The sequence below is a fragment of the Larus michahellis genome, unplaced genomic scaffold, assembly GCF_964199755.1.
Source record: "Larus michahellis unplaced genomic scaffold, bLarMic1.1 SCAFFOLD_115, whole genome shotgun sequence".
Classification (NCBI taxonomy): domain Eukaryota; kingdom Metazoa; phylum Chordata; class Aves; order Charadriiformes; family Laridae; genus Larus; species Larus michahellis.
In genome coordinates, this window is record NW_027435902.1 from 269,972 (window position 1) to 282,303 (window position 12,332).

Genomic DNA, 12,332 nt, shown 5'->3' on the forward strand with positions numbered 1-12,332 from the left:
TGGCGAGAAGCTCTGTGGACAGGGACTTGGGGGTCCTGGTCCCACTCTACTCATCACTTGTCAGACCTCACCTGGAACACTGTGTTCAGTTTTGGTCCCCGCTATACAAAACGGATGTGGACAGGCTGGAGAGGGTCCAGAGAAGGGCCACCAAGATAATCCAAGGACTGGGAAGCCTGGCATGTGAAGAAAGGCTGAGAGAACTGGGTTTGTTCAGCTTTGAGAAAAGGAGGCTCAGGGGAGACCTTACCACCATGTTCCAGTATTTAAAGGGTCGCCACAGAGAAGATGGAGGCTCCCTTTTTACAAGGAGTCATGTGGAAAAGACAAGGGGTAACGGGTACAAGTTACTCCTGGGGAGATTCCAACTGGACACAAGAGGAAAATTTTTCACTGTGAGAACAATCATTCACTGGAATAATCTCCCCAGGGAAGCGGGGGATTCCCCATCATTGGATGCCTCTAAGATTCAGATGGACCATCTTGTCTAGACCGTGCTTTTGCCAAGAAAGGTTGGACCAGATGATCCTTGAAGTGCCTTCCAACCTGGGATTGTATGACTCTGTGATAATTCTGTGATTCTGTGAAGACACGGGTTCAGTGGGACCCTTCCCAGCAAGGCCAGCAGCAACTGGGGGCACTTCTGGAGAGGTGAAACCACCATCTAGGAGGAATGGCGATGAGCAAAGTCCCACAAGGCTTGGTGCCGCCATGTGCCCTCGAGTCCTCCTTCACACAACCCTGCTGCTCCTCTGAGTGTTGGGCGGTGGTCAGTGTGCGAATGGGATCAAGGAGGGTAAACCAAACTGGCATCCAAGAGGTTCACCGGCCCCTCAGCACCATGACACACACCCGCCTTCAGGCCACAAGCCCCAAAACCTCCAGCTGCTGGAGGCAGGGAGAGGCCAGCAGAAGGAAGAACAGTCCTTCTGTGCTTTCCTTGAAGTATTTTAAATTCGGTATGGTAATTTTATCCTGAAGACGGTTTTTCCGTTCGTGCCACACACGAAAAAAAAAATGCCGTGACCAAGCACCGTTCTTCCAAATGCGATGATCTGGATGTGCCGTCTCCAACACAGATCCATGGAAGGGTGACCCAAGGATGTCCCACGCGATGCAGCAGGTGTGAACGAGCACACAGACGCACACACATGAGCGTACATACACACGCACACACTAATGAAATCGAAGGAGACAGCTGCTGTGGTTTTGTTTCGTTGTTGAGCTGTGTAAAGGCTTGAGAAGCCGGCCCTGCGGCTCTCAGTGTCGCAGCCGCTCCGATCTCCAGTTCCTGGAGCAGTCGCAAAGAAAACAGGATCACAAATGGCTGTAGGAAATGAGAAGCTTCATGCTACATAAATTTTGCAACAAATTCATTCAATTCAGTAGCAAGTGGAGAGACAATTTGTAGTCTTATCGGGAATAAATGTTTTTTAAAGTTTAATTGGTTAGAGAACTAACGATAAGTACCTTAAAGATCACAAAAGACTGAACTGAAAATGCCAAGTCAGACCGTGAAAAGACCAACTTTGAATCCTGTCCAATTGTGTCTGATAGAGTGCTCCTCTAAAGACCCCCGTGCTCGGCACCTCTGAAGATGCCAACACAAAAACGCACAGAACTTGGGTCAAAAAACCCGTGAGTGTTACATCATGATACGTGTGGTATGATGCGTCACGGGCATCAAAAGAGACCCTCACGAGAAAAGTTGTGCATGCATATGACTTGGGCTCTTCAGTCACCGCAGAAACCAAGACATTCACAAATCTGATACAGTGTTGGACAATTTGGGAAAAAAAAAAGAAAAAAAAATCTGAATTCTAGCTGTATGAATATTTTATGAATACAAAATACGTAACAGGAGATTGCAACACCAAAACATCTACGCGTAAAACAGCATCTTCCCTTACAGATGCATCTTTGGTTGGCAGGCATCCTCAGTGGTACGCGCGTTTTGATTATATTTCAGTATCTCACTGCATCATGGTAAAAAATAAGATGCTTAGTAAATTAATGGATGCTAAGCTGGACTATTTACTGCAAGAACTGCCAGTTTTACCCAAATAAGAGGGGTATGGCTCCTGCAATTGGATCCCCTGGGGGAGAGCGGCATTTTCCCTGTACTCCTGCTCTCTGGGACACGGGCAGCAGAACGTGGGGAGTTCCACGTGCGGTGCCAGCATTGCCTACACAACAACGCCTGTCCCCAAAATACGGTTCTGAGGGGCTGGGGGAATCAATCTTTCAGAAGAGACGCATTAAATTGTAGATCACTAACTGGGGGGGGGAAAATAAGTGCTTTTTTATTCAGAAAGAAATATGTAAAAATACGCCTCAGAAAAGTTCATTTTTCGTACTAGGAGTAGAGATAACCAAGCAATAAACTTCACCACCATTCTGTAAAAGCTCCCTGAAGTAGCCCAAGTACGAAATTAAATAGAAAATAAGTCTGCTTTGAAAACCAGCTTGTATCCAGGCGGTTAATGCAAACATCGTGTTGCAAATCAAACCAGTTTATTGACCCCAGCAGGGAACTGAGGTAGTGCAATCAAAAAGGTTTAGGCAAAGAAAATAATAAGGTTTTATTTAAAGACAAGTGAAGGACGCCTGCATTCTTTTTGAGGGGGTGGAAGGAAAAAAGAGATGTAGAGATGCCGCTGCTCAGCCCAAGCACCGCTTACAGCAGGACTCTCGAAGCCCGGCCCCAGCGGAGAGGGCAGGAGGATGAAAAAAGAGGGGAAAAAAGACCCAGAAAGAGAAGGCAACGCTGCTGCTCTTCAGAACACCAGTGGAGCATTTACACGTGGCTTGTGCCACATTTTTTTCTTCACTTGACACGGCAGGCAGGGACTATTTTAGCCAGGACGTCACACACTGTCTCCCTCTTCCTCCTTGTGAGTGTAGATACCGAAAGCTCCCAGTAAAACCCATGGTGCTTGTTAAGATCTAGACGTTGTCTGAAATAAATGTGTGCATTTGGTTTACATGGCAAGGTTTTGGTGGCAGGTAGGGGGTGGGGGGCGCAGGGGTGGCTTCTGTGAGAAGACACCAGAAGCCTCTCCCGTGTCCTACAGAGACAGTTCCAGCCAGCTCCAAGGGGGACCCGCTGCTGGCCAAGGCTGAGCCCATCAGCGAGCTGGTGGCACCTCCATGGTAATGTATTTAAGAAGGGGTAAAAACTGCTGCCCAGGAGCTGGGAGGAGTGAGAATGTGTGAGAGAAACAACTAAAAAGGCACCAAGGTCCGTGAAGAATGAGGAGGAGGAGGTCACAGAGCAGAGGTTCCCCTGCAGCCCATGGTGAAGACCATGGAGAGGCAGGTTGTCACCCTGCAGCCCATGGAGGTCCGTGGTGGAGCAGATATCCACCTGCAGCCCATGGAGGATCCCACGCCAGAGCAGGTAGATGTGCTCCAAGAGGGCTGTGACCCCATGGGAAGCCCACGCTGGAGCAGGCTCCTGGCAGGACTGGTGGACCCATGGAGAGGGAGGAGTCCACCATGGAGCAGGTTTGATGGCAGGACTTGTGACCCCATGGGGGGAGCCACGCTGGAGCAGTCTGTTCCTGAAGGACTGCACCCCATGGAAAAGACCCATGCTGGAGCAGGTCATGAAGACCTGCAGCCCATGGGAAGGTCTCACACTGGAGAAGGTCATGGAGGACGGTCTCCCATGGGAGGGACCCCTCGCTAGAGCAGGGAAAGAGTGTGAGGAGGAAGGAGCAGCAGAAAGAACGTGTGACGCACTGACCGCAACCCCCATTCCCCATTGAGGAGGAGGTGGAGAAATGGGGAGTGAAGTTGAGCCTGGGAAGAAGGGAAGGGGAAGAAGAGGGGAAGGTGTTTTAAGACTTGCTCTTATTTCTCACTATCCTACTGCTACAATTAATTAGCAATAAATTAAATTAGTTCCCCCTGCCTTCCCCACCCATGGAGTCTGTTTTGCCCACGTCGGTAACTGCCAGTGCTCTGTCTGACCTCTCGATGTTGAGGGCAGCTGGCAGCCAGCAAAGGTCAGCCCACCACGATGTGCTTCTACCCACGCTTTAGAGTGCGCTGCTCCGTGTATTAGCACGTATTACCACCACTAAAACTCTTTCAATTAAGAAACAAAACATTTCAACCAGACGTTTTGCCTCTTGAACTTAGCAGCCCTGCATTAAAAGCCACCCCAAGCTGCCGCCAGCCTTTACCAGGACACAGCACCTTGTGGGCAGCGGTGGGTTGACACCTCCTTGGCTTCGCCACACAAGGCCTACAGAGATGACAACGGGTGGCAGCTCCTCAGCAGAGCCCTGAGCAGTGCTGCTCCCTCCCAGCCCCCACGGAGGAACCGACTCTTGGGTCAGACAGACCCGGCTTTACAAATTCCAGCATCGGGAACTTCAGTGTCACCGCGGAGCACGGGATGGGAGACAGCAGTGCTGGTCCCCTGCTGAGTCCCACACCGACACTCCCAGCTGCAGTCAGGCTCCTGAAGCTGGCAGTAGACCTTCTCCGCTTCTCAAACACAACCGAAGACTGAGAACAGCAGATTAATTACTGCAAGGTTTCTACATATGAAAGCTCAGAAATATCAAGAAATACATTTAACAAAATAGTAGAGGCAAGCAATAGCAATGTGTTCTGCACCACAATGACACAAGTGTTTTAACATGCGGTGGGAAAACAGCGGGAGATCGGCGCGGAGGAGCGTTAACATGCTCGAGTGACTTGCAGCTGAGGTGTCGAAAAACCCCATACCTCACACTAATGATCATTTAGCCTTGTGCGCTCACCAAGTAGAACATCTGTGCTTCGGTACCATCGGCCTGCGAAGGACTCTGAGGCACCTCATCGAACCTGCCTGAGGTTCCTGCCCTGCTGCGGGAAAGATCAAAGCACAGTGGAAAACTGGGCCTGCTTCTGTCCCTGAAATACAGGGGAGAACAGCAGATTCCATCACTCTCTAACAAGGACCGAGCACCACAGTGCCTGTGTTCCCGCTCGCGTGCCTCTGCCTGGGGGCTGCTTCCAAGATCCCCCAGTTTGCAAGGCATCAGGATTATATTTACTCTTCGCATTTCATCCCTGGTTTTGTAGTTGTTCCTGCACCCTGCCTGTGGCAGCTGACACACACATACGTTGGGCAACTATTTCTCAGTTCATTTTAAAAAAAAAAAAAAAGTGATTTTGTTCACTTAAGGTGTGACAACCCTTTACAAATTCAGTATTCTTTAAAGATCTGATGTAAAAAAATGCATGAATATTCTTAAGTTTTCTGTTTGTACACATACTTACTCTCCTTTAACCTGTAAATCTTATACAGAGGCCTTTAAAAAAATCACAGCTGACTTAGGAAATGAAGTTAACCAGACCTGCTCCAGAGAAAACCTCCAGTAATATTAATGGGATTTCAACCTACCATGGTCTACATTGTCATGTAGCGTTACCCACATATTAATTCCCACAGTCTCTCCTTCTATACCAGAGGCTCAGAAGAGGATTTTTTATTCCTACACACGGAAAAAAAATCTGGCAAATTCTTATGCACTGTGAGGAGCAGCACTTGCAAAGGTAACTTGGAGTTTCAAAAAAAAAAAAATAAAAAAAATTAAAGTTTCTGTTTAAAGTCTAGGGAACACCTGGCCAGTGCTCTCATTCCATGCACACAAAGCCTACTGTAACTTTTTTTATTTAAGCCTTGATTTAGATGAGATATTAGGAAGAAATTCTTTGCTGTGAGGGTGGTGAGCCCCTGGCCCAGGCTGCCCAGAGAAGCTGTGGCTGCCCCATCCCTGGAGGGGTTCAAGGCCAGGTTGGACGGGGCTTGGAGCAACCTGGTCTGGTGGGAGGTGTCCCTGCCCAGGGCAGGGGGTGGGAGTAGATGTATCGAGATTATTAGCAATTCCTTCCCCTTTGCAGTTATCTTTTACCTTATATTTCATCTGGAATACTACCCAGTCTCAAAAAACAATGTGCAAGATGTAAAGTAAGAGGCAATTTTAAGACTCCTGAAGACAAAGAGGACTCCAACCTTCAGAAAGCAAGTATTTTCCATGGCTAGTTTTATTCTTAATTGCCAACATGTTATTAGATGTTGTCTTAAATGCCATAACAGCAGAATTTTAACCCAGCAAATTTAGGATCAACACTATATAACAAGCCACTCTCCTATAGACACTTTCTCTGGAGTGCTAAACATTAGCTAGTTTCACTACATACACGCACACTCAAGTATGCTTTATTCAAAATATCAGGGAAATCTTGTCTGAGGGACTTCAATCAATGAAGACATTTATCTACACTTATTGAAACCATAATTTTTGTTTTCGCTGGTTTCACACCATCAGAAGAAACAGCTTGTGTCTCAGCGTGTAAAAGCCATGTCAAGCATGAATGGGAAGAATACGCAAGTGTGTGGCATTAACGCAGAGCTTAGGTAGGGCTTTTTTCAGATTCTTTTGAAGTACACTCTAATCCATCATCAAAGCACCTTCGAATAAAGACAGATGATGCTTAATACAGTTGGTATCACAGGGATACAAAAATTAAACCAATCACACTCTTGCTTTGACTTGAATATTCAGAAAAACATCCAAAGCCCCACATTTGGATACAGATTAGAAAGGTTTCTAAACCTCGTATACAACGAAACAACACGTTACGCTCAGATGATTAGAACAAGCCTGTTCTACACAATTTACAAAGTGACAAAGCCCAGGCCAAAGTTTTGCTCTACTACAGTAACATAAACACATTTAAAAAGAGAATACGGTAATGGTTTTGGAGATGACCTTCTCGCAGTCAAACCACGGCAAGAGGGCAGACACCTTTTCTCTCTGTGAGACAGCTCTCACCGTGCCTTTGTTCTTGCAGGGCATCTTCTGGCATACGAAGGACAGGACTGACAGCCTTCATTTGTTCTTCTGAAAAGAGATGGTCCAGCAATTCCCAACAGGTTGTGAAATGGAACCACCTGGGAAAAGAAAGTTTGGTTCATCTCCAAAAAGCCGTCCAGCTGTCATTTGTACAGGATGGAGCTTTTGTCAGCAAGAGAAACACAAACCTCCATGGCTGAAGATGCTGCTGCAACTGAATAAACTTTTATTTGTCTTGCCTGTCAACACCCATCAGAGCAATTTCTGTGGCATTTACAGCCCTATGATATACTCAGAGACACCTGTAGATCATTTGCTGTAAGACAGCTTCCAACTCTGCCTTCAGCAGGAAGCACTGATGTGTCCCCAATCACACCTGATGGCATCAGCAGCAGAAGCAAAGATAACCAAGGCTGAAAAGGTAAATTTGATCACCTCCAAGTGCCTCTTCCCCAAATTCCCCGTTTTCTCTTCAGCAACAGCATAATGTTCTTTGATGGTCTCTGACTAGAGCTTTCCTGGAAACCCCCAAGGGGAGCAGCAGCCTACTGTGCTATAGAACTGGAAGGAAAAAAATACAAGGAACGAAAAAAACAACCCCAAAGAGGCAGCAGTTATCTGGCATCCCAGTGTTCCTTCACCACATGAACCTTCCCCAGAAGCAACTGTCACCACACAACTGCACGAGGCTACCGAAAGGCTCACGAGCTGAGCATCCCGTCAGTGGGGTTCATCAGTCATTCTACAAAATCCTCTCCAAAATCCCCCACGGGGTCGGGTTGCAGGGTGCGTCCTGCGTGTGCAAGTGGAACTGCTGGATCTCATCGCAAAGGCTGTAAATCGCAGCAAGCCGAGGGGAATTACCGTGTTACAACCAGACAGGAGCCCCCACCATTCATCACAGAGGGTTAAAACTACACTGGCACAACAAGTCCTGCCCCACAGGGGTCTGGCAAACACAGGTACGGTGCGTATGTTTACTTGTTCCTTCCCAGAACCAATACGTAGCTATAGAGAAGAAGTATAAAAACATAATAATTAAAGTCAGTACACTTCCGGAACAAGAAGACAAGCTTCCCTGGTACAGATGGGATGCTCAGAGAGGGGCATGTTCCCCACTGGCAAGTGGGCAAATGAAGTTACTAATTGCAGACTCAGGCTCTGGTGAGCTGTATGTGTTTTCAGGGAAGCATGAATGCCGAGAAGATGCATCTACAGCCGCATCACGTCCCGCTCCTCTCTGCAATTCTTGTTTAAAAGCAAATACAAAAGGAAAAACCTGCTAATAGGCACAACTACTACACTAGGTTCCAAGCTACTTAAAAGACAGAAATCTTAACAGTCGAATGGTTCAAAACCTGAAATACAACCACAATTGTCAAGTCAAAAGACTACGATCTAAAACTAATCTAAAAAAAAAATAAAACAAGCAAAAACCTAACAGGATCTGTTAGGAATGGGTTAGTGCAGGAAGAAAGGGAAGACCTGTAAGCACCGATGTTTCTATGGCTGCGCCCACTTCCACAATAGATATGACAAGTAAAAATAGCACAAAACGCCTGCTAAATATAATATGCAAAAGCCCCCAAAGGTGCCTGCATTAGGTATGGAAGAACTCAGCCAACTTGGTCTTCCAGCAAGACAGAAATAGCTCAAGTTTAATGCCAAGACCAGAAAAGCATCAGGACTTCAGATGTTAAGCTTTTCTTAGGGCATTCTGAAGAGAAAATGTTTGTTGGGTTTGGGTTTTTTTTTTATGAGTCCTCAGAAATTTAAAAAAAAAAAAAACAACCCACAATTTTTTAACTCCCCCCAAACCCTTCCGAAGTGACAGTGCAGAACAGACACCCCCTGCCCCACCAGCGCGAGGAATGTATCAGCTTACAAAGGAAGAGAAAACTGCATCAGTTGTTTACACTCACGTGGAGAAAGGACAAGACATGGACAGCCGTAATAAAACCAGCTACAATTTCCCCCCGACCTTTGACAAATAAACCGCCAAGCGTTCTATAGGAGTGCCACTGAGATCTCATAACACTTTTATCTGGCCAGCGCCCTTGAAAGACGTGATCTTAATCCGCCACTTTACTTGGACCATCTCAATGACTTCCACTTCCTTTTCATCATGTCACCCCAAAATCTTCTTCCTCCTTCATCGAGACAAATGGCAGTGAGAGGATTTCTGCACTGGGTGGGCTGGCATGGAGCCGACCCTGGGGCATAGGGATTCTTAACAGCAATTTCTGACTCATTTAGATCAGGCAAAAGCACCAAGAGCTGAAGACTAATTAACCCACCATGGTCTCTAGTAGGTTACAAATTGTTGGGGTTTTTTTTAAAAATAATATTTTTTACAGAGATCTTTTAAGTGGCCTCATGAGAAGCCATTTTCATGGTTTGTGTTTTGGGAACCAGAATTATACAAGGAACAGCACCTGACTCCAGTGTGGGATGTTGCACTTATTATCCGGATCCAAAATTACAGAAGTAAGCTTGTACTGAAAAAATAAGTATATTTAGCAGAGTAAATGCAGGAAGATCTAGAAGCAGTCCTGCACACATGATGCAAAACAAGCACACATCTCACCTTTTAGTTTCAAATTAGTTTTACTTTTCCACTGGATTAATGTTGCTTTTGTATGGAAGTTCCAGTTACACAATGCAATTATAGAATGGTAATGTTTAACTAATATATTACATTAGTAGAAAGTTTGGAAAAAAGATCCTAAAAGATAAGCAGAGCACTACTCTCTTCTTCAAAAATCCCCACAGCAGTACTAAACTGCTTCCTGGAGGCTGGATACAGCCTTAAGACGATTCTGCATCCAGCCTGTGGTTTGTCCTGTCCGTTCCTCTGACCCTAAGGCTTACGGAGGAGGGCAAGCTGAAGGCCAAATGGGCTCTCTGGCAGAAACAGGTTAACCCCAATTGTTAACATTCACGGAATCTTCAGAGTTGGAAGGGACCTCTAGAGATCATCTAGTCCAACTCCCCTGCTAGAGCAGGATTGCCTAAAGCACATCCCTCAGGGCTGCATCCAGGCAGGTCTTGAAAATCTCCAGAGAAGGGGACTCCACAGCCTCCCTGGGCAGCCTGTTCCAGTGTTTTCCGTGTATTTTGAACGGAAATTTCTAGACTCCGGTGTTCTAGACTCCGGTGTTCTAGACTCCGGTGTTCTAGACTCCGGTGTTCTAGACTCCGGTGTTCTAGACTCCGGTGTTCTAGACTCCGGTGTTCTAGACTCCGGTGTTCTAGACTCCGGTGTTCTAGACTCCCGAGTTCTAGACTCCCGAGTTCTAGACTCCCGAGTTCTAGACTCCCGAGTTCTAGACTCCCGAGTTCTAGACTCCCGAGTTCTAGACTCCCGAGTTCTAGACTCCCGAGTTCTAGACTCCCGAGTTCTAGACTCCCGAGTTCTAGACTCCCGAGTTCTAGACTCCCGAGTTCTAGACTCCCGAGTTCTAGACTCCCGAGTTCTAGACTCCCGAGTTCTAGACTCCCGAGTTCTAGACTCCCGAGTTCTAGACTCCCGAGTTCTAGACTCCCGAGTTCTAGACTCCCGAGTTCTAGACTCCCGAGTTCTAGACTCCCGAGTTCTAGACTCCCGAGTTCTAGACTCCCGAGTTCTAGACTCCCGAGTTCTAGACTCCCGGCAATCCCACATAGATCAACCACCAGGCTCATTTACAACATGTCACATAATACCTGGGCATCGACAAACCCCTCCATCTTCCCTGGGAGACAACCTTTGTGGTGCTTCTGGCCACATTTCAGGCAGTCACTAAGAAAACACAAATTGCAGGAAACCACAGTATTGACCAAAGGCTGCTCACAATCCCCTGATAAGAAAACACCCTCCAAAAACCCAAGCAAAACCCAAAACCCAAAGCAACCACCAACAGGGATGTGCATATCCAAGAACACTGCAAGAACATGTAATATTCCCACATTTTTGAACTCCTGTGCAGGCAAAGCAGTTGTCATTTTACAGTATTCTAAGAGGTATGTGAACATGCCCAACAAATGTAACCCTTCCAGGAAACACCAACTGCGAACACAAAAAGGAATGTACAACCCCAACAGAAAATACAGTATCATCATTGCTTTTTTCCCCCCTAAAAATCAAATCTGAAAAGCTGACTAGAGTTGCCTGTGTCTCAGAGTAATTCTAGAGCTAAAGTGGTGATGGACATCAACTTTAGATCAGATAATACATGCCAACACTCATCACTGACCCAGGCAGGACACCTCCCTTCTGCCCTACCCAAGGGTTTCCAACACAACACACTTTCTTCCTAAAACAGGACGCTACCTGCTTTATTTGTAACACCATCAATATATTTCTTTCTTCTTGAGATGGGACAAGAGATACATTACACAGGCCATCAAGCCACTGGCTGGAAGCATTAGAGCCTTTCGGGTATTGTTTTTCACCATGATGGTGAGAAATTTAGCTTGCAATGGAAATAGCTACAGTAAACAAATAAGACTGAGATTAAGTCTTTTTTTTTGTGGGGAACAGGACATACTAAATAAATAGTCACTGAACAGACCAGTGTAATTGTCAGGAAAAAAGAACCCCTAACTCTCAACAAGTTGAGTGAGGTTTGTTACTCTTCATAATAGCACAGCTGCGCTGAGATCAGTCGGTATTTACTTACCTGCCTGCCTCTGTCAGGCCACCCGTTGATAAGTCTCGGTCCAATGTGGGGCTCAGGAGAAGTTGGTGATGATCCCAAGAGTGAGGCTGAAACACAAACGAGGTCAAATGCCGCCAATCAGCGCTGACCGCGGGCACATCCCCGCCTGGCCGGACCCTCCCCGGGAAGAGCTCGCGCTGGAAATCCCCCCGAGGAGCCGAGGCGAACCACCAGCTCGCCGCCGGCAGGCCCTACCAGTGGGAGACCGCCCCCCCCTCCACATAGACGCCTATTCCCCCCACCTCCGGGGCCGACCCCCCGCGTTTACGGAGGCCCTACCACCGCCACCCCGGGAGCTGTGTCCCCCCTCCTTACGGACGCCCCCCTTCTTCACCTCCGGGACCGTCTACCCCGCCTCACGGAGGCTCCCCCCCGCCACCACCCTGAGAACCGTACCTCCCCCCCCGCCAAGGCCGTTCCTTCCCCCATTATGGACAATCCCCCCCCCCCGCTGAATAGTCCCCCTTCCTTTTACGGACGCCCTCCCCCAAAGACCCCTCCCCCACCTTACGGGCTCCCCCTCCGGAGCCACCCCCCCACCCCCGGCTACCCCGCTACCCACCCCCCCATCCCTCCGAGGCCGTGCCCCTCTTACGGGCTCCCCCACTCCTCACCCCGGCGGACGCCCCTCGCCGCCAGGCCCGGCCCGGGCGGGCCCATCGCACCGCTGGACCTAGAGCCACCAGGGCCTGGAGCCCCCACCAGTCCCAGGCCCGTCCGCACCACGCGGTGCACAACATCCACCTCTTTCGCCGCCCGCGCCGAAAAGAGTGTC

General features: G+C 47.9%; 1 non-coding gene across 1 annotated transcript; it reads right to left on the reverse strand.

Moving 5' to 3' along the window:
• Positions 1-11,008: 11,008 nt before the first annotated feature.
• LOC141736767 (small nucleolar RNA SNORD45) lies at positions 11,009-11,093 on the reverse strand. Its single transcript, XR_012585059.1, has one exon. It is a non-coding gene; the product is annotated as a small nucleolar RNA SNORD45 (small nucleolar RNA).
• Positions 11,094-12,332: the final 1,239 nt, after the last annotated feature.